The sequence below is a fragment of the Ceratotherium simum genome, chromosome 7 (assembly GCF_057802395.1).
Source record: "Ceratotherium simum simum isolate JZ-2026a chromosome 7, ASM5780239v1, whole genome shotgun sequence".
NCBI lineage: Eukaryota > Metazoa > Chordata > Mammalia > Perissodactyla > Rhinocerotidae > Ceratotherium > Ceratotherium simum.
In genome coordinates, this window is record NC_141906.1 from 16,823,605 (window position 1) to 16,846,580 (window position 22,976).

The window sequence follows — 22,976 nt, forward strand, 5'->3', positions numbered from 1 at the left end:
TTCACCATTTTACAGTCCCACCAGGAGTGTATGAAGGTTCCTATTTCTCTACATCTTCACCAACACTTGTCATTATCACCTTTTCGATTGTAGCCCTTGGAGTGGGTGTGAAGTAGTATCTCACTGCGGTTTTTATTTGCATTTCTCTGACAGTTAATGATGTTGAGCATTTTTTCATGTGTTTATTTGCCTTTTGCATATCTTCTTTGGAGATGTCTATTCAAATCCTTTGCTCATTTTAAAAATTGGCTTTTTATTTTTGAGTTGTAAGAGTTCTTTCTACATTCTAGATATAAATTCCTTATCAGATACATGATTTGCAAATAGTTTCTCCCATTTTGTGGGTTGTCATTTCACTTTCTTGATATTATCATTTGAAGCACCAAAGTTTTAAATGTTGATAAAGTACAATTTATCTTTTTTTTTTTCTTTGGTTGCTTGTATTTTAGGTGTCATATCTAAAAATCCATTCTTTAACCTAAGTTTACAAAGATTCACACTTATGTTTTCTTCTAACAGTTTATAGTTGTAGTTCTTACATTTAGATCTTTCATCCATTTTTTTCTGAATATTCTTGTACATGACTTCTGGTAAATATGTGTGCACATTTCTGTTGAGTTCATATGTAAGAGTGGAATTACGAGGACATAGAGGTTTTGTATGTTCAGCTACAATAGATCTTGCAAAATAGTTTTTCAAAGTGGTTGTATCAATTTATCATCTGACTCACAGTGTATGAGTTTCCATTGCTGTGTATCCTTACCAGCACTTGGTACTGTCAGTCTTTTTCATTTCAGCCTTTCTAAGGGTGTTTACTGGTATTATGTTGTGGTTTATTATGCATTCCTTTGATGACTAATGAAGATAAAAATCTTTGCATATGCTTATTTGCCATTCGGACACATCTTTTGTGAAGTGTCTGCTCAAGTATTTTATCTATTTTATCTTATTGTAGAAGTTCTGTTTCAGTTATCTATTGCCACGTAACAAAACATCCCCAATTCGTTGGTGGCAATGATTTATCATTGGTTTATAACATTGATGAAACAATGCCATCACTTTTTTGTGTGGTTTTGTGACTTGGCTGGTGATTCCTCTGCTAGTTTTGCCTGAGCTTACTCGCGTGACTACATTTGGCTGGAAGGTTGACTGATTGTGGAAAATAGACTCTATCTCTGTATGAGACACATGGCAAGGTCACATTGCAAGAGGGCATGTGTATTGGGATGGAAGGAGCTTGTGACCATTAAACAATTTGCTACAGCTTTTCTATATGTTCCAGATATGAGCCCTTTTTCTGATATATATATATATTTTTTTTTTTTCCTCCAACTCTAGCTTGCCTTTTCTCTATCTTAATAGGGTCTTTTGATAAACAAAAGTTCTTAATTTTAAGGTAGTCCAATTTATCAACCTTTCCTTTTATGATTAGTGTTTTTTGTGGCCTGTTTAAGAACACAAAATAATTAAATATTTAAAAATATTTGTCTATTCCAAGGTCATAAAGATATTCTCCTATATTATCTTCTTGAAGCTATTTGTTTACATTTGCATTTAGATTTAAAATCCACCTTGTTTTGATTTTTCATATATGGCATGTGGTAGGGATCAATTTACAGGCTTTTCCATACTGTGATACAAATCATAACACAATTTATTGACAAGGCAATGCTTTCTCCACTGCACTTAGTCATAACTCAACTGTCCATGTGCATGTAGATCTACTTCTGGAATCTCTGTTCTGCTCCATTGGTCAATTTGCATATTCTTGCACCAATACCACGTTAAATGATGTAGCTTTATAAAATGTCTTGAAATCTGGGAGTGTTCGTCCTCTATTTTTGTTTTCCTTAAGACATACTTGACTTGTCTTGGTCCTTTGCATTTTCAGATAAATTTTAGATCGGTAAGTTAGAGAGAAGGAAAGGTCATGTGAGCCCAGTGACTTTCTATGCCTCTTTTCTCTTTTCTTTTGGAATATGGCTTCTGGAAAAAAGCACATATTCTATTTACTTCTCCATGACCTAGTTTCACAGGACTCCCCGCACCCCCTGAAAAGGGAGGCCTGTTGTTTTCCAGGGTGGTAAGTCCAATTCAAGGATGAAGTGTTAGGGAGCCCTCTGAGCTAATATACCAAAGGTTTGCCCACCTACTTTTATTAATAAAACAGAACAAAACAACAAAAAAAATGGATATATTTTGGTCTGACTATTGGATCTAACTCTCAACTGGTTTTGAACTTGGAAGAAGTACTATTTTTGGATTCCCCAAAACCTGTGAGGAATGTGAGGAATAGTGACTCCCGACATTCAGTTTTCTGCCTGGGCTGCAATTACTCTCTGTTACTGCCGACTCTCTAGTAAAGACTCTCCTATGCACAGGAGCCTTCAGTTGGTGGCATTGTGTGGAATGAAGGAATAGGAGTGGCTGACTCAGGGCTCCAGGCAGTGACCTGCCTCAAAGTGAGGAGGACGGGTGGAGATCAGCCCTCAAGAGCCCTGGAGGGGTCAGAGAGGCTGTAGCCTGGGCTGAGTGAGGGCTGGCTCATTCCTCAGCATGTCAATGAAAAGTGATTCTGGAGGAGAGGTAGTGATGTATGTATACCCACAAGTAAACATTTGATAACAAGTTAAATTACTCCTCACAACAACCATTTGTCTCTATTTTATAGATGCAGATGATAAGATCTTGATAGTCAATTTCTTCTATAGCAGTAGATTAGAAAAAGAATAGGGGAGAGCAAAATTCCCTCTCCCCCCATTCACACCTGTCTCCAGGGACTTGCAGGGAAGGTGCCCTGGGAAGAGGTGGGGTGGGGGGCACAGCGACGACTGGACTTAGAGCGATGAAGGGAGCTGTGGCTTCTTCAACGAAAATTGGCCAAGCCTGGGCCTGTGGCCAATATCGGGGAGTTGGGTGGAAGCCAAGCCAGTGCCCCTAGATATTCTCTTACCCCTCGGCACTGACATGAGTTGTTTCATCAACTATGCGATGAAGCTGCTACAGAAGCTCTTCATGCAGGCAAGCAAGCGCCTTCTTGAATGTCATATTTAGAATGACCAAGAGAAGGATGTCTGCCTGTGTCCTGTGACCTTGCTGACCTTCATCCCAGTGGTCTTGTACGGACACCCCCAGGATACTTGTAGGCCCTTTAAGACAAGATGGGTTTCTTAACAACGGAAGAGTGTAGCTTAAAAAAGAAAAACCCAGCACACATACTTGGGTGGGATTGGACAGTAGGGAACCACATTCCCATTATACAGATGAGGCAACTGAGGCTGAGAGGGGTTAAGTGATTTGTTCAAAACCACAAAGTAGAAAGTGATGGAGCCATCGTTTGGACTTGTCACTGTAAGAACAAACACTATGTCCTTAGCCAATCCACCACACCACCTCAAAGTTATTGCTACAGGTGGAGGAAGGCCTCTATACTCTAAACTTTTCACATAGCCCTGCAGATCTGCTTTAAACCCATCTGCACCCTGCTGTGTGGTCTTCCTGGCTGAACTTTGTGGATGGCACCAAAAGGTTCCTTTGCCTTCTGGCTTCCAGCTGGGTTTGGCTAATAGGAGGCATAGGCAAGAGGTCAGAGGGCAGGAAGAGAGTGAGTTGGGTTACTTATTCTCCTGAGTGTCCTTCTGCCAGGCCACGGATTGGCTGTGTCCTCGACTGATGGCCCCAGCTCCACTCGAATGTCCCTGTCCTGCAGTTATCTCTTTGGGTTCTGGTGCCCTCTCCCTCCCCTAGTCCCTTCAGCCTAGCTCTGGGAATGGTTCCCTTCTCTTCTTACCCCAGGGTGCTTCACCATGCTTGTGGTTTCCCTTCACCATTCTAAATAATCCTCACCCCAAACTCTCTTAATTTACCCATTGGATGGAGGTTAACCCACAGCCTCAGTGCTCACTAGTTCTGGCCAGGCGCTGGGATTGGGCCAGACTGAAAACCAGAGGAAGAAAAGAAACAGAGGCATTGATTCTGGCGCTGGACATAGAATCTGCTCTACTGGGGACAACACCATCAAAAGCCCCGACCCCACGGCTCCTCGGCACTTGCTCTGCAGCTGCACCCACCTGGTCCCCACTCCTCCTCCTGCTCCCACACTGCTGCAGCCTCTGCCCCGGGCAGCCCCTTCCCCAGACTAGCCGTGGCTTGGAGCTGGGGGAGTCCATGCTCTCCCTGCTTGGCAGATGTGGGAGGGGGACAGATGACACAGGAGGATCTCCATCTCTGTTACATGAAAGACCAGGTTGGAATCCTGAGGTCTAGGGTTGGAATCCTGAGTGGGTTTTCCTCAGAAACTTGTTACGTATACTTCCATCACAACAGTGTGAAATTCTAGATACACTAAGTGAAGAATAACATTCAATGATAAATGAATTTTGTGGATGGCTGGGACCTAACATCGTTTCTATGATGAAATGTTTCAAATACACAGCAACCAAGTACCAAAGACAATAAAATGTTCTCATTTACTAGGTGAAGACAGAGCACAAATAATCCATGTCCCTGTCATTACGTTGATGCAAAGCAAGATCCTCGTGATCTCTATATTGCATAAAAGCTGCCCTGGTCCGTCTCTCTCTCCCTCCCTTCCAAGGAGACCTCTCAGCTGCTCTCTTTTGCAGTCTAGGGGGGCTGGAAGTGAATCATTTAGGGAACCCACTGGACACATCAGTCAAACACTACCTCCCCCATGCAGACCAGTGGCATGGAAGTTGTTCTGTCAGCCTCCTCCAGCTCTCCTCTGACAGTCTAGCAGTGGCTGGAAACCCATTGCCTGGACGTGAGATTGTCTGATTAAAGATTTCCGTGCGGCTCTGCTGAATTCCTCCAGCAACACCCAGTATTTGAACATTCACGCCCTGTGGAGTAGATGATCCTCAGACATGGCACCAGCCCTGTGCTGCCTCTCCCTGGGAGCACTAAGATGTTGTGGCTGACCGCCCGTTTGACCAGGGAGAATTATCCGCAACTGGAAAACACGTTTACAAAGTCTGAAGTCTTCCTTGAGTTAGCATTTGAATGGTTGTCTTGTCTCCAGTATGTGTCGTGACCAATATTGCGTTTGAATGTGTGTCTGAAATGGCTCTCTGAAATGACAATGGGTATCAATAAATATATGGACATTTCTGCTTAACAAATTGTCAAACAAATTGGAGGCAATGTAACATAGAAGAAAAACTGTGAGTTTTAATATTAGACAGACCAAGGTTACAATCCAGGAACTTTGATTTATCGGTTGCATGTCCTCAGCAAGATTACTTAACCTTTCTGATCATTTTTCCTTGAATGTGAAATAGGAATAATAGCACTTTACTTACCTCACGGGCTGTAGTAAGTATTAAATGGGTCAAGCATGTAAAGCCATCTACTTATTGCCTCGCACATTTGAAATTGCTTAGTAAATGATAGATAAAATATTCTATAAAATAAATCTATGGATATTGGCTGCACTTACTCTGAAGAACAGTAGAGGGCAGACTTTACAAAGTTATTGGTGAAATATTGTCTCAAATCATCTTCCAAGGGGAAAGTCAGAATTCCAGAAATGACTTTCTCAAATGCACTGACTGAAAGATGCCTCGGTCGCTACTTTTAATTTCTTCACAGAAACCGGGGCTTCCCTATTTCGCAAGAATTCCAAAGGAGGATATTGGGCAATGTTGAACCGATGGCTCTCATCACCATGACGTGTATGCTGCTCCCCAGGTTATGGCGGGGCGTTTTTCAACAGGTTTCTCTGACCACCTTTCTACCTGTCATAGATCTGATGATAAATAGAAGGAATGAAAGATGCTAAATTCTCCTGACATCATTTCATATTGCATCATTTCAAAATAGCATGAAGTTCGTGACTGAAAGCATTCTGGAATACTGAAAGTCAACCTGAAGCTGACAGGAGATCAGATTAACATTTAGTGAATGACTGGGATTGCAGTGGGTGCAAATTCCTTTCCATGAGGAAAGAACAAATAGGCGTTTAACAAATTTTTGTGGACATCTGAAGAGGTTCTGAGTGTAGACGTTTGCTCCAATTTACACTGCCCCCCTCAGTCTCTGGGGGAACCAGCCTCACCTGATCTCCACAGCCTTAAATGACACAACTGCCTGACATTTTTAATAATTTAGAGATGAAAAAATGGTACCTCAAGTTACCTAAAATTGGTATTTCTTTGGTTACCGAAGATGAAGACTTTTTACCTGTGGATTTGAACATTCTTATGTCTTCCCTGAATGGTGTGATCATATGTGTGGCTCATTCTTCTCTTTGCGTCCTGATCATTTTTTCTTAACTTCTGCAAAGGGTTCCTTGTAAGTCATTGATGCCACCTTCGGAAACATAAGTGAGCTGGTTCTATCAGTCTGTGATTTTCCTAGCATGTCACATAGCGCATGGTTAGCCTCAAAAATGTTTGTTGGATTGTATCTTTTAAATTATTTTATATTTAAAAATACAGTTTTTAAATATAAAGAAAACATATGCTCATGATTTTTTAAAAATATTGACTATGTAAGCAAAGTGGAAATATCACCACCCAAAGGCAAACACTATAGTTTTAATAGGCACTTTTTGTTTATTTTAATGGCTAAATACTGTTCCATCAAGTTATATTCTCATTTATCTGTTTTCTAACTCTTTCTCAGTTAGTTATTACTTTTGTTCTATGGTAAATAATGTTGTTATAAGGGCAGAAATGCCAAATTGTAAGTATTTGTGTTTCTAGTTCTATCCCCTCCAAGCCAGTTATTCCAACCCCCTCCCCACACAATACACCAGCTCTCTCATTCCTCCCGCCCCCCCCCCCCCAATAGCAGGTCCAGAGGAAGGCATTTTTGCTTTGCTGAGCCGGGGGGGAGTAAAGGCTTATGAATGGCTGAAGGAATGAGGAGTAGTGCACTAAGAAGGTAGTTGGTGTTGCCCAGAGGGATCAGAGAAGTAGGTGGTGAGACAGAGAAGAAGATGAGAGAGTCGAGCTTTGGGAAGACAGAGAGAGATGGTCAAAGAGGATTTTAAGAAAATTTTGATGTCTAAACCAGTGCTATGCGTGCTGGTCAGTGAGCTGTTTATCTGTCTGTGCTAAGCTAATCACAAAAAGGGAGAGCAAGCATTTAGAAAATTTATGGAAATTTGACATTGCTGCAATACCCAAGTGGGCCTGTCTTATTGAACAGAGAGTATAGGCAAGCTGCACACTAGTCTTGTGCAAAAGGACCCCATCACAGCATGCGATATTTGAAGGTGACTTTATGAACTGTAACTCAGAAGTTTATAAAAAGCCAAGAAAATGTAAGATTATAAAAATCAACTCTTGGGGCTGGCCTGGTGGTATGGTGGTTAAGTTCGCACGCTCTGCTTCAGTGGCCCAGGATTCGCAGGGTGCGGACCTACATACCAATTATCAAGCCGTGCTGTGGTGGTGACCTACATACAAAATAGAGGAAGACTGGCACAGACGTTAGCTCAGGGACAATCTTCCTCAAGCAAAAAGAGGAAGATTGGCAACAGATGTTAGCTCAGGGCCAGTCTTCCTCACCAAAAAAAAAAAAGAAGAAGAAAGAAAAAAAGAACTCAGTGTTTTTATAAAATTAGAAGGCAGCTTGGTCAGCTTTTGAAAGATGTGAATTGGAAAACCAGACTTATTTGTTTGTCTGATGTCTTGATAATTTTAATCATCATAATACTTCCATGCCAGGAGGTAATACAGCATATTTCTTTCAATGGCAGATAAGATCTAAAGGCATTAAAAAAAACATTAGAAGCTTGGAAGAACTGAGTTCCTACAGATTGTTAGGGCATGCTCCACAGTATAACAACAATTATCAATGAAGTGATGATCTTGTCACTGCACATCTGTGAGAAGTCATCACTGAATACTTGTCAATTCCAAAGTATGCTTTAAAATTTTATTTTCCACCACGTGAAGACTCATGCAAAGGCAATTCATAGATTTAGAATCCATTTCTTTTATCAAAAGATAATTTAAATTTAACTTCAACTCTATGGGATATTTTGTTGGAACTGGCAACTGTTGAAGGATTGAAGATGAGTTTTGAAAATACAGCATCGCTTGCTTCATTTTGTATAAAAGTTAAGAACAAATATCTTGTGCTCCCTGAAATTGCTTTAAATTTCTCCTCCCATACTGTCCACAGACCTCTGGGGAACCTGATTTCTTTATCACAAGTGTTATTAAAACACGATGTAGAAAGAGTTTAGGCAGACATTATCCCCTGTGAGTAATGTGTCGTCAATCTAACCTAGATTAAATAAGTTAATAAGGAAGAAGCAAGCTCATTTTTTACACGAAAAATTTCAAATATTTATATTTATATATTGTTCATTCAAAGTGTCCTGTAGAAGGTTAATATGGATAATTGCTATTTTACTCATAATTTTTTGTTTGTGTACATCATTTGTTTAGTTACAATTACAGCACGACAAAAGTTCCAAGTTTCTTTGGTAATCACATATATGCACAATTTCAATCAATGCATATAGTTCCTGTAATTTTTTCTTATTTCCTGTTATTCCAGTTCTGATTACATTTATCAAAATTTAATTTTATGTTTGTTGAATCTAACAATAAAAACTGGACTTGTATTATATGTATTTTTAAATGTCATTTTTCTAATTACTCATTTTTATTGCATTTCATGAAAGTATCAGTGCATGATGGATTGGAGACTTAAGGATCCTTGTCCGTCAGTGCAAATGGTTTGAGAAGCATCCGTGAAACCACTCGTTGGGTCCTCATGAGACAGCTCAGTGGAGATTTTCAGTGAGAACCTGCTGTAGTAATCGAGGCTTTTGGAAGGAAGAGCTGTGTTTTGTTTCCTTGCTGAAGGAGCCTTAAAGCAGAAGCAGGTTCAGTTTAGTTGGATCACATGTGGGCCGGCCCCGTGGCTTAGTAGTTAAGTGCGCGCGCTCTGCTGCTGGCGGCCTGGGTTTGATCCCGGGTGCGCACCGACGCACTGCTTCTCTGGCCGTGCTGAGGCCGAGTCCCACAGATAGCAACTAGAAGGATGTGCAGCTATGACATACAACTATCTACTGGGGCTTTGGGGGAAAAATAAATAAATAAAATTAAAAATTAAAAAAAATAGTTGGATCACACGTTTTGTTGTTCCAACCTTGGATTGCGTTTAGTATTATTTCCTCAGAATACATCCAAGACATGGAAGGTTAATAATCTATTAATTAATTTCAAAGCTGGAAATAATAGGTTTCACAAAATCTGTTTGAAATATTAGAAGCAAGAGACACAGCTCTGAAACCCAGTACGAATTGGGTCCTGAAAGTGGGAAGACCTGCCGTCCAGTTTCAGCTCTGGGTCTGGCCTGATCCACAGCCAGCGGGGACAAAAAAGCATCTTCCTGATCTTGCTTCTTCTACAAGCCACTGTCCCATTCCCTTTTTGGTGTAACAGCCCAAAGTGTCCACATTTCTCTAAACGGTATCCCACGCTTACTGCCTTCCTTCCTGGCCCCCTTTGGGTCTCCTCTTCTGCTAGCCTCGCGTCCCACAGCGCTGTCTGGTGCCCATGTCCTCTGCACAGACCAATGCTGCTCGCCCTCTCTGTGGCCTTTGGCCTTACTGATTCCCTCTCTCTCGCCTTTGTGACCCTCTCTTGGTTCTTCTTCCACTTCTGGCCCTTCATCTTTATTCTCCTTCTCTCTCTGCCTCGTCTCTCTCCACTCACGAGGACAGAGTTTCTCTCCCTCTTCTCTTCCATCTCCTTGAGGATGTCATTCAGACTCACAGGTTCCCGTGTTCATCTCTCACATTTATAAAAGTCACATAACTGCAGACACAGGTTGTCTAAAATTCTAGTTTTCATTTGATGGCTCAAATTTTAATATTTTTTTTTTAAAGGTTTTTTTTTTCTTTTTTTTTTGAGGAAGATTGGCCCTGAGCTAACATCTGTTGCCAATCTTCCTCCTTTTTTCTCCTCAAAGCCCCAGTAGATAGTTGTACGTCATAGTTGTACATCCTTCTAGTCGCTCTATGTGGGACGCTGCCTCAGCATGGCTGGATGAGTGATGTGTATGTCCGCGCCCAGGATCTAAGCCAGTGAGCCCCGCCGTGGAAGTGGAGCACGCGAACTTAACCACCACGCCACTGGGCCGGCTCCAATACTGATTTTTTAACAGGTCAGTTTTGGGGGCTGGCACAGTGGCCTGAAAAATAATTTGATTTCTCTTTACATTTAGCCTCAACGAGTCTTTGGGTCTTAAACTATGATGACTTTCTTTTCTGAAACTCAAATCAGAACACATGGTTTGAAAAAGGATTTTTATGCCAATTTGAGGTATAAGAGGCAGGCTGAAAGGTAGATATTTCAGTGGCTTTGACAGTTTATGTGATTGACCACTTAAAATTGGAACTATCTTAAAAATCCCTGACATAAGCCACCAATGACACTGGTGAGTGCCAAGTGCCTCCAGGAAGGTAATGGGGAGCAATGGGACCATGTCGGTGTCCCACTTGGAAAGAGTTGGGCAAATCCTTGAAGGTCAGACCTAGCATGGTCTAATTTAAGTTGACATTACATGATGGGGCTGCTCAGAACTGCCTCATCAACTCTGTCAACAGACACCGGACACTGAAATACCAAGTCAAGAACAGTCTGGTAAAGACCAGACCTGTCCTACTCCCTTGTGTACACAGGTGATGGACATTTGTACTAGAAATGCTGGATACACTGTTTATCTGCCTGATTTTGGAGGCGGATCTGATATGGTCACGTGTTCACAAGTACCACCTGTTGGGAAGACAAGACTCATAATTAACCCATGATTGTTAGACAGGTGAAAAAATGGGGCATTGTGAGGGAGGGAACTGATTACAGTCTTTATGCCTCACCCATCTGGCTCCATTGAAATACGTGCACACCCTGACATATGGTCACTAGCTGGAGAGAAGGAGAGGATTACAAGATACAAACAACAAATGGACACCATAGCTTCCCTTTATAACCAAGACTGGAGGGGTCTGACTTTTAAATTTTCTTAAAAATATTCACGAAGAAAAGGATCGTTTACCTTTAGTCCCAATTCTGTCACTGGGACATTTTGAGGCTCTAGCCAAGCATGCCACTTCTCCATTCTCTCAGACAGAAATCATAAACATTTCTACCCACTGGCCTTTTTGCAATGTGTATATATTCATTGATGTTTGATGATGGTTGGGAGCTTTATGGAAGAAATGTCGTATATTTGTATGAGCTATTATTATTGTATTATTATAATTTCTATCATGTTACTTATTTGGTATAAGGGCAATATCTAATGTCAATTGACATTTAGAGGGCTACTATTATGTATTAGGCGTTTTAAGCACACTACATGTGCTAACTCATTGAAATCATACAAAATCCTACAAGATGGGAACTATTACCATTCCCATTTTACAGAGGAGGAAACTGAGGCATAGAGTGATGAAGGGCCTCATCCAAAGGCACACAGCTAACAAATGGTGGAGCTGAGCCGATCTGACTGTCTGATTCCAAAGCCTGTGTTCTTCACAATTTTGCTTTACTGTAGGTAAAACAGAAAAAACGTAAGACAGGGAGAAGACCCCATGTCTACTGCCAGCCCCATGGTGAACTAATGTGTGACTTTGGACAAGTCACACAACCCTTTGGTCATCAATTTTCTCATTTCTAAAACAGAAAAGGTAATACCTGCTGTGCTTATCTCACGTGGTTGGCAAGGATTAAAAGACTGTGAGCTCCTTGAGAGAAGGAATTGTAGGATTTATAACTGTAATCTGAGTCCATGCACAACGTTTGATAGGGAATTTTTTTATTTTATTTTATTTTTTTTATTGTACATAATAGTTTTTTTGTTGGTGTCATAATAGTTTATAACATTGTGATATTTTAGTTGTACGTTATTGTTTGTCAGTCACCATATAAATGCCTCCCTTCACCCCTTGTGCCCACCCCCCAAACCCCTTCCGCCTGGTAACCACCAAACTGTTCTCTTTGTCCATGTGTTAGTTTAGCTTCCACATATGAGTGAAATCATGTGGTGTTTGTCTTTCTCTGTCTGGTTTATTTTGCTTAACATAATACTCTCCAGGTCCATCCATTTTGTTTTAAAGGGGACGATTTTGTCTTTTTTATGGCTGAGTAGTATTCCCTTGTGTGTATATATATATATATATATATATATATATATATATATATATATATATACCACATCTTGTTTATCCAATCATCTGTTGGTGGGCACTTGGGTTGCTTCCACATCTTGGCTATAGTGAATAGTGCTGCAATGAACATAGGGGTGCAAAAGTCTCTTTGGATTGTTGAGTTCAGGTTCTTTGGATAAATACACAGTAGTGGGATAGTTGGATCATAAGGTATTTCTATTTTTAATTTTTTGAGGAATCTCCATACTTTTTTCCATAGAGGCTACATGATAGGGAATTTTTTTTAATGATTACGTGCATGCATGAATGAATGAATGAGCCAGTGGTTCTGTAAAATGATGGATGTAGACCATACAATTATAAGGGCTTGTTCTTAACTTGCCTATGAAGTCCTAAATGAAAATTTTTCATCAAATTTTTAAATTAGACTTTTTATTTTGAGAGAACTGTAAATTCACATGCACTTGTAAGAAATAATACAGAGAGATCCCATGTACACTTTACCTGATTTCCTTTAATGGTAACAGCTTGCAAAACTATAGTAAAACATCACAGTCAGGATATTAACATTGATATAATCAAGATACAGAACATTTTCATCTCCACAAGGATCCCCACCTTGTTGAGCCACACCCACTTCCCTTCTGTTCCCACACCCTCCTCGGCAACTACTAATCTGTTCTCTATTTCTGTAATTTTGTCACTTCAAGAATTCTATGTAAATGGAATCATACAATATGCAACCTTTTGAGATTGCCTTTTTCACTCAGCTTAATTCTCTGGAGATTCATCCAGGTTGGGTATATCAATAATTTGCTCCTTTTTATTGCTGAGTGATATTCTGTGGTATGGATGTGCCACAGTTGGTTTATCCATTGTAGGACATCTAGTCTTCTAATTTTTTATTATTACAAACAAAGCTGCTTAAACATTTGAGTGCAGGTTTTTGTGTGAACATAAGCTTTGTTTCTCTGGGATAAATGCCCAGGAGTGCAACTGCTGGGTCATATGGTAGTTGGATGTTTAGTTTTTGAAGAAACTGCTTAACTGTTTTTCCAAAGTGGCTGTTCCATTTTACATTCCCAGCAGCAATGTGTGGGTGAGTTTCTCTGCATCCTTGCCAGCATTTGGTTTTCTCATTATTTTTTGTTAAGCCATTCTGATAGGTGCATAGTTGTTATAGACTGAATTGTTATAGACTCCCTTTAAATTCATGTGTTGACACTCTGACCCTCAATATGACTGTATTTGGAAAGAAGGCCTTTAGGGAGGTAATTAAGGTGAAATGAGGTCATAAAGGTGGCGCCCCAATCAGATAGGACTATGTCCTTATAAAAAGAGGAAGAGGCACAGAGAGCTTACTCTCCAGATAAGAGAAGAGCACAGAGAGGAGGTCACATGAGGAGTCAGGGAGAAGGTGGCTGTTGACAAGCCAGGATGAGAGCTCTCGCCAGAAACCAACCCTGATGGCACCTTGGTCTTGGACTTTCAGCCTCTAGAACTGTGAGAAAATAAATTTCTGTTGTTTACGTCACCCAGTCTGTGGTATTTTGTTATGTCAGCCCTGGCAGACTAATACGGTCGTGATATCTCCTGTGGTTTTAATGTGAATTTCCTAATGACTAATCACGTTGAACATCTTTTTATGTGCTTATTTTCCATCTGTATATCCTCTTCAGTGAAATGTCTGTTCATGTCTTGCTCATTTTCCAATTGGATTTTTTTTACTGTTGAATTCTTTATATATTTTAGATACTAGCCCTTTGTCAGATATGTGGTTTGCAAATATTTTCTCCCACTCTGTAACTTGTTCTTTTCATCCTCTTCATAGGGTCTTTCATAGCGCAAAAGTTCTTAATTTTAATGAAATTGAATTTATTAAGATAATAAATTTTTGTGGTTTTAAACCACTAAGTTTGTAGGAATTTGTCATAGCAGAAACAGAGAATGAAAACAACCTTTTCCCCTCCTTTTCCTTTCACCTGCTTGTGTCATTGTCTTTGGAGTGAGTTTCCTTTAGGCAGCATATGGCTGAGTCATGTTTTTGAATCTACTCTCCTAATCTCTGTCTTTTAATTGGTATGTTTAGACTACTTACATTTAATGTCATTATTGATATGTTAGGCCTAAATAGTTTTAGTTTTGTTTTTGTTTATTCTCTCTGTTTTTCTATTTTCTGTCTTCTTTTCCCTGTCCTCCTGTGGGTTACTTCAACATTTCTTTGAATTCCATTTTGATTTATCTATGCTATTTTTAACTGTGCCTCTGATAGCTTTTTTAGTGGCTGTTCTAGGTATTACATTATATATACATAATTTATAACTGTCTATTAGGTCATTATTTTATTGGTTTGAGTGAAATGTAGAAACTTTACTTCATTTTATATCCCTCTACTCTCCCCCTGTTTATAATATCATTGCTTTAAATATTTCCTCTCATATATTTCAAACTGTATCAGATAGTGTTATGATTTTGCTTCAACAATCAAACATAATTGAGAAAACTAAAGAGGAGATGGAAGTCTGTAGTATTTACCCATGTTTTGCTTACATATTTACCCAAAATATAGAGAATGCTATGTTCTTTATTCCTTCTTGATGTTCTAAGGTTCCTTCTATTATTGTTTCCTTTCTGTTTAGAGAATTTCCCTCAGCCATTCCTTAGGGTAAGTGTGTTGGACACAGATTTGCTACTTTTCCTTCAACTGAGAATGTCTTGATTTTCCCTTCATTTCTGAAGGATATTTTTGCTGGGTATAGGATTAAGAATTGATTTTTTTTTCAGTAATTAAAAAATATTGTGTTGCTTTATTCTAGCCTTCATAGTTTCTGATGAGAAAGCCACTGCTATAAGAACTCTTTTTCTCCCATAAATAAGATTTTGTTTTTCTCTCACTACTTTCAAAAGCTTTTCTTTGTCTTCAGCTTTCAGAAGTTTGACTACTATGTGTTCTGCTGTGGGGTTTTTTGCTGGGAGTTTATCCTGATGAGGTTCTCTAAGCTTCTTGAATCTGTGGGTTTATGTCTTTTGCCAAATTTTGAAAGTTTTCAGCCATTATTTCTTTGAGCACTTTTTCATTCCTACCCTCTTTCATCTCTCCTTCTCATCCAATGATATAAACGTTAGATTTTTTTATAGTGCCACAGATCCCTGTGGGTGTGCTAGAAAGGACACGCAGGAATTGAGTTCATCATTTCAAAGTCTTTCACAAATTTTCCTGACAGTGTATTTTAACAAACACTTTTCCTAGTCCCACTCAATGTCAGCCCTGGACTAGGTGCTGAGTTGCAAAAATATATAGGACACACTCCTTGCATGTAAAGAGCTTATAGTCTCATGGGAGGGTCAGACACATGAACGAAATATCCTTATTGTGTGTATGCTAAATAGAGTTACTCATATAAACCAGGGGTGGGCAAGATTTTTCGGTAAAGGGCCAAAGAGTAGATATTCTAGGCTTTGGGGCAAAATGGTCTCTATTACACCTATCCAACTCTGCCACTGTGGTGTGAAAGCAGCCATAGGCAGTATGTAAATGAAAGGGTATGGTCATATCCCAAGAAAACTTTATTTTCAAAAACAGGCAGTGAGCCTATTTAGTCCAGTGATCATAGCTTGCGGACCCCTGATCTAGTCATTATTTTCTACCCTCTGTCTTTCTATGTAAAAGAGAGTTGTTACGAGAATTACATTAGTTAATATATGTAAAGTGCTCAGAACAAGGCCTGGCAAACATTAAGGTTTGTATGATGTTAGTCTTTGGCACTTGTTTCTCGTCCAGACCTCTATCCATTCACATGACGTACCTGAGGGTTAGGGTAGGTGATGTGGGGTGTATGCTCAAGGACTGAAAGGGGAACCAGGAGCAATTTGTGTGCTCATTACTTAGCTGGTCATTTCAACAGAAACCTAAATAAATTGCTTACTAGGTTCATTTCCACCTTGAGTGTCCATGATTCTGTGAGCATCCCTCTGCTTTCATCCTCCCAGAGAGGAGTGAGGTGGGGAAACAGAATTTGTTCTGGAGTTAGATGATCTGGGTCTCAGCCTTGCCTCTACCCGTTTAGCTTCACCTCATTGACCTACAGTATCTTTATATTTAAAATGGGAATGAGGATCCATCCTTCACAAGATGATTATAGGAATTAAACAAGATGATGTGTATGAATACTACTTTGCAAACCATTAAGTACTTTGCAACTGTTGGTAATTATTAACATTATTAGGCTACAAGGACTCTAACTCATCCATTCGTGGGTTCCTTTCCCGCAAAGTTTTCAGCCTCTGTGGTGGGAAGGGTGGCATTTAAAGAGGCGCTAAAGAGCCAATACCCAGTTAGACCCAAGCAGAAAAAGGAATTGTTATTTAGCACTAATATGTAATTAGCATTTGAAAATAAAATTAATTGTGCGGGGCTTTGTTCCACTAAATGGTACCTCTGTGGCTTTCCAGACTTTATATGTAGTCAAAGGGGAAACAAATGACCTTTCTCTTGTTGAGGTGTGTTATACGATCACTGTTAAGTGATGGTTAGCAGCCGAAAGAAAGCTGAGTTTGTGATGAGCTGAAAGGCTGTGCCACCTCAGCAGTGCTGCTGTTTCTTGTAGGCTGGGACCTAAAAGAGGAATTCCATTCAATCCAACCCAATTCAATTCAATCCAACCCAATTCAACTTGATTTAATAGATTGAGCTTTGCTGTTTGCTGGACATGTTGCCAGGTGCAAAGGGTACAGAAATGAGTATGACATAGCCTCTGCCCTCCCAGAACTAATAGCTCCAGGAGGGAGACAGGTGTAAACTTCCAGTTACAGTGTGGGAGGAGCTAGGCCAGAGGAAATTCTAGAGGGGAAAAAAGGCAAAGTGTCTTCTTCATGGGCTTATTCTCTCTTCAGGAGCACGAGAGTGAGAGCGGGTGAGATTTAGGAGGACGATGAGCAATAGGGCTGTCTTTTTGCTGTTTATCAGTCACCTTCCTAGGGGAGGATGACCCCAGCAGGGACTCTGACATTAGCAGGTATCTAATCTAAGTTCTTTTCTCAGTATGTCCCCACCTTTTTTTTTTTTTTTAATTTTTTATTTATTTATTTTTCCCTCAAAGCCCCAGGAGATAGTTGTATGTCATAGTTGCACATTCTTCTAGTTGCTGTACGTGGGACGCGGCCTCAGCATGGCCAGAGAAGTGGTGCGTCGGTGTGCGCCCGGGATCCGAACCCAGGCCGCCTGCATCGGAACGCACGCACTTAACCGCTAAGCCACGGGGCCGGCCCTGTCCCCACCTTTTTAATGACTATTTTTGTTCCTTTAAATTGAGATACTGGCCTAATTTAAAAACATTTATTTTTAACAGCTTCATAAATGGGAGCTACACAAGTTTAATTTTGTTAACCATTTCCTTATTTGAAAAGTAGAAAAAAGCGAGAAGGCTTACTTGTTCAAGATTTACTTTTGTCAAGAAAAGTTGTTGAAATGCTTTGAAATGAAAAAAAAAAGATTACTGGGTGTCCTGTCTAGTGCATCCTTTGGGTATCTCTTCTTTTCATTATATTTGAGCCAATTTACAAAGCTTTAAGTTGTAGAAGATTTAATGCAAATTATTCTTATCTCTAAAATGCAAATGAATTGTGTGGCTAGAGTAGTTTTGCACCTTTTTCAAATTTATTTCAATAATATTCCTTACTGCCTATATACATATGAGCCTTTGAATTCTCCTTTGAGCCACTTGTAACATCTTACTGGTTCCTTATTAATTAATGAGTTAAATAAAATCTTTAATATGTGTTCATTTTATATTGAGTCATGATTTTATCTTTTTTTAAAAAATTATCCTTTAACACTTCTCATCTGAGAAGGAACTGGTTGGTGATGTGGAAGGGTAGGAAGGAAAGGAAACTATGACATGTTGAGCATCTATCTAATACCAATCCTTTGTGTGCATTACTTTGTTTAATCCACACAACAGTCTGGTACCTTTATGTAATGATTTTTTCTAAACCATTTTTTTTTTATGTTAACAAGGATTATATTGGTGTGATGATAGGCCATGTTATGGGGTGAATTGCATCCCCCTAAATTCATATGTTAAAGTTCTAACCCCCAATACCTTAGAATGTGACCTTATTTGGAAATGGAGTCTTTACAGAGGTCATCTAGTTAAAATGAGGTCCTTAGGGTGTTCCCTAATCTAATATGACTGGTGTCCTTACAAAAACAGGAAATTTGGAGACAGACATGCACACAGTGGGAACACCATGTGAACATGGAGGCAGAGACCTGGGTGCTGCATCTACAAGCCAAGGAGCACCGTAGATTGCTAGCAGACACCAGAAGCTGGGAGAGAGCATGGAACAGATTCTCTCTCACAGCCCTCACAAGGAACCATCCCTGCCAACACCTTGATCTCAGACTTTTAGACTCCAAAACTGAACCAGTAAATTTCTGTTGTGTTAAGCCATCCAGTTTGGGTACTTTGTTACAACAGCCCTAGCAAACCAATACAGGCCGTTCAAAAATTCTTTATATTTTTCTACTTTAAAGACTCATTTCTATTTAATTATATATGCAAGGGACCATCCAGTGCACTGAGGCCCATTTCTTAGCCAAACTTCATTGTCAGCTCACAAGCTCACAGTGAGATCTCGGTTGTCACCAGTCTGAACGTCCGACAGACATCTCGACCTCAGACAAAGGGATTTACAGGCAGGGGAGTGCTGCACGTGCCACCTAGAAGAAGGACTGAACAGCAGGGGTGTATCGTCTCTCTCTCATCAGATGCAGGTGACAAGAAAACTAGCCCATCTCCTGGTCATCACCAGCCTTAGTGGAATATATTATCCTCTGCTGTTCTTAAATTCAGGGGCATTTGCTTAATCCAAATGAAATAATGTAACGTTTTCCTCCTGGAATGATCCGAAAGGAACGGTACCGTGGAAAGCGTTGGGATTTTATTCTAAGTGTTACAGGGAAGCAACGGAGGATCGAGCAGCGGAGTGCCCTGAGCTAGTCGATGTTTCTAAAGGGCCACTCCGGCTGCTGTGCAGAGAACAGAGTGTGGAGGTGGGTGGGACGAGAGAGGGGAAGTGGGGTGGGAGGACAGCAGACTAAGAGAGAAGGATGCTGGGTTGGATCCGGAGCCAGCAGTAGAAATGGTGAGAAATAATCAGGCTTGGGGTATTTGCAGGGAGCAGGGGTAGGACTTGCTAGAGAATTGAATGTGGCGGGAAAGAGAAAAATCAAGGATGGCTCCAATGGTGTTTTTCTTTCTCTGATAAACTGGGTGGATAGCCAATTAACCAGGCAGAGAAAGGCTTGGGGAAGGCTTAATTTTTATGCTTGCCACGGAGGTAAATGCTGGAAAGGGAAAGATTCGTGCCCTGGTCTTTCAGAAAGCAGATTTCAAGCTGTTCATAGAAGATTAAGTGCTCTTTTTTCCTTCAGATGAACGTTAATTATATGCTTATTGTGACAAAGCTCTGTGCGGGCCGCCAAGAGAGCTGCCAGTCTCCTAGACAGGGATAGCGGGATGGGAGTCTAGAGAAAAGGGCACTGTAGAGTCTGAGGAGAAAGGAGAGCCCTTCAGCACGCCTGCCGGAGGAAGTGTTTTGGATCCAAAAGCAGGGCAGGCGGGTAGGAAGCTTTTCAGCCAGTGGGAACCACAGGGACAAAGACAGTTGTTTTTGGTCAGAAAGCTCCAGGCTTGGAATCCCAGGGGCTGGGATCTCACCCTGGCTCCTCTTGCTATGGAGAATCCAGTTCCCAACTGGATCTCTTGTTGACAGCCTACTCCACTCTGCATTTGGGACTGCAAGCTTCACCCTGCTGTCCCCAGGGTCTACACAATGCTTCACATAGGAGGCCCTCAATAAAAACTGTTGAATAAATGAAGAATATATGATATGGGTGTAATTATTTCTTTTTCTCAGCATGCTAAGAGGCTGGCAAATAAGGGGATGCTGTAGAAATGGTGTACCTTGATTTCAACAACACATTCAAGAAAACTCTCCTAATATTTGGAGATTATTATGGAAATATCTGGAAGTAAATATGGGTTGGACAATAACGTACTTGGAAAAGTTAATTACCGATGACTTGTTGTACAAAAAGGACACTGATATATGAATTACTATCCCACATGGGAGTATCAAGTAATCTCCATATGGCTCCGTGTTAACCCCTGTCCTGTACATTTTCACCAATCACTTGGATGAATATGTAGAAAGCTAAAAATCATTAAATATGTGGCTGTTTTAAAATTTAGAAGGCAAGTAAATGCCAAAGAGATAAGAAACAAGAATCAAAAACTATCTAAATGGATTTAGATCCTGTACCACAATTAAGATTATATATAACAAGAATAAAACTCTTTTTAATGTAATAAATTGAACAAGAAGAGAATGGAGAACTTCGGTGTTTTTTTTTTTTTGTGAGGAAGATCAGCCCTGAGCTAACATCTATTGCCAATCCTCCTCCTTTTTTTTGTTCCCTTTTTCTACCTAAAGCCCCAGTAGATAGTTGTATGTCATAGTTGCACATCCTTCTAGTTGCTGTATGTGGGACGCTGCCTCAGCATGGCCAGAGAAGCAGTGTGTTGGTGCGCACCCGGGATCTGAACCCAGGCCGCCAGTAGCGGAGCGCGTGCGCCTAACTGCCAAGCGGGGCTGGCCCCAGAACTTTGGTTTTTAAGTAGTTCATGTGGATAAGGCCTAGGCCTTTACTGAACATAAATTCAATATGAGCTCACGTATTAGCCAGACTGTCAAAAAAAAACACAAATGCAGCATTAAGGTGCATTATTAGAAGTAAAATACCTAGAATGTAGGAGGTGAAACCCATAACACTCTGCACTGTTGAGAATACCTCTAAAGTATTGTCCATAGTTCTGGAGGTATATTCATAAACCAGGGTTTGTTAATCCTATCTCTATCGCTTCCTGACTGTTAAAGAAATACATGCTCCTGATACAAAAATACAAAAAATATAAAAATCACCCACAATCCCATGATCCAGAGACAACATTTCTCTCTAGTTTTCTTCTATGTATAAGGTTTCCACTATTGAGACTGTACCATCTATGTAACTTGTATCCTGCCTTATGTTTCTTTATACAACATTAGAGTTTATCACAAACGAGTAAGCATTTGGCTCTGGAATCAGGTAAGATGAAATTAGAATCTTGGCTCCACCACTTAACTGGCCAGTTTGACCTAGGACAAGTCACTTACCCTTAGTTTCTACTTCTGAACAGTGGGGATAATAATAGCACCATTTCCAGGTTTGCTATTCATGTTTCCCGTCATCATCTGCATCACCAGCGTTATAAACGACTTTGTGCATTTCTGTTTGAAATCAGAGTTTTCTCTTCTTTCCAAAACTGATTTCTAGTTTCGTGTAAAAACAAATTTAGTTTAAAAAAATCTATTTTTAAAAGAAATCTTTTTGAAAGTACATAAATAAAGAAAAATAATTGTTGAATATTTTATGTAACAGAGTCTTACCGGTTTCTCGTGTATCAATTTGGATTTGGTGTCTATCATTTTATAGAAGCAAATACAGCCAAAGGCTTTAATTCCTGACATCCTAAGAGAAGAGGTATTGCAACCAGATGACGGGCTCCCAAAGACAAGCAGAACTTCTCCGATCTTCCACCAGAACCTGGCAAGGGGCGCCACTGGTACTTGCTGGAGGCCTGAAGGGTCAGTGCCTTGGGGTAAGACACCACGGGACGCTGTCCCTGGAGCTAAAAGAAGTGGAAACTCTCCCGTCTACTTCTCCCTTGACTTAACATTGCAAAGTGGGGCTGGCCCGGTGGCGCAAGCAGTTAAGTGCGCACGCTCTGCTGCGGTGGCCTGGGGCTCGCCGGTTGGGATCCCGGGCGCGCACTGACACACTGCTTGTCAAGCCATGCTGTGGCGGCGTCCCATATAAAGTGGAGGAAGATGGGCATGGATGTTAGCCCAGGGCGGTCTTTCTCAGCAAAAAGAGGAGGATTGGCAGATTTTAGCTCAGGGCCGATCTTCCTCACAAAAAAAAAAAAAAAACATTGCCAAGAAAGTAGGTGGACAGGAGGGAGTGAGGATGCTTCTGGCCCTGCAGGAATGCCTGGCCATCCTTTTGTTTCTCCCCAGAGACTGCCCCGCTCCCATTTTCAGAGGCCATGTAGACCTCCCAGCAGAGAATGCCTCCGGCCCAGCAAAGGTGATGTGGGGAATGGCATTCAGAATGAGTTTGCCCGCACACTCCCTTCACCTGGGAACCTCATCGCCCACCACCCCAAACATCTTGTCCTTCCCTCCACCTTCAGAGAAAACATTTTCTCAACTCCTCTGTAAAGGTTAATGGCTTCTTAGGAGCCCAACACTCTTCAAGTCTTTGCTGGAACAAAGCTCCCACAGTTATCACCTCCCTTTTTAGTTCTCTCAATCCTTCTTCCCTTTTACCATCATGAAAGCCTTCATGTTAATTTGAGTAAATATTTGCTGATATTTGCTAGTGACTGCAGCAGCCTGTTGTAACAGATCAATAGGCACAAAACAGATAAAAGATGGCATTGTGTCAATTTACTTTGATGCCAACTTCCACATGTCCAGTCTCTACTTCTAGCCCACTCATCAAATGAAAAACTTTTCACTGTAGGTTGGAGGTTGTCTACAGTCAAGCATCCTCCCACATTTCCAACTTGATTGAACTCTATTGACCGCCCATGCTCTAAACTTTGCCCTTTTCAAGAGATGCCAATGCATTTCTAACAAAATAATGACTCCTTACTGTGGCCTACAAGACCCTCCCTGATCTGGCTCCTGACACCTCAGCAACCTCATCTCT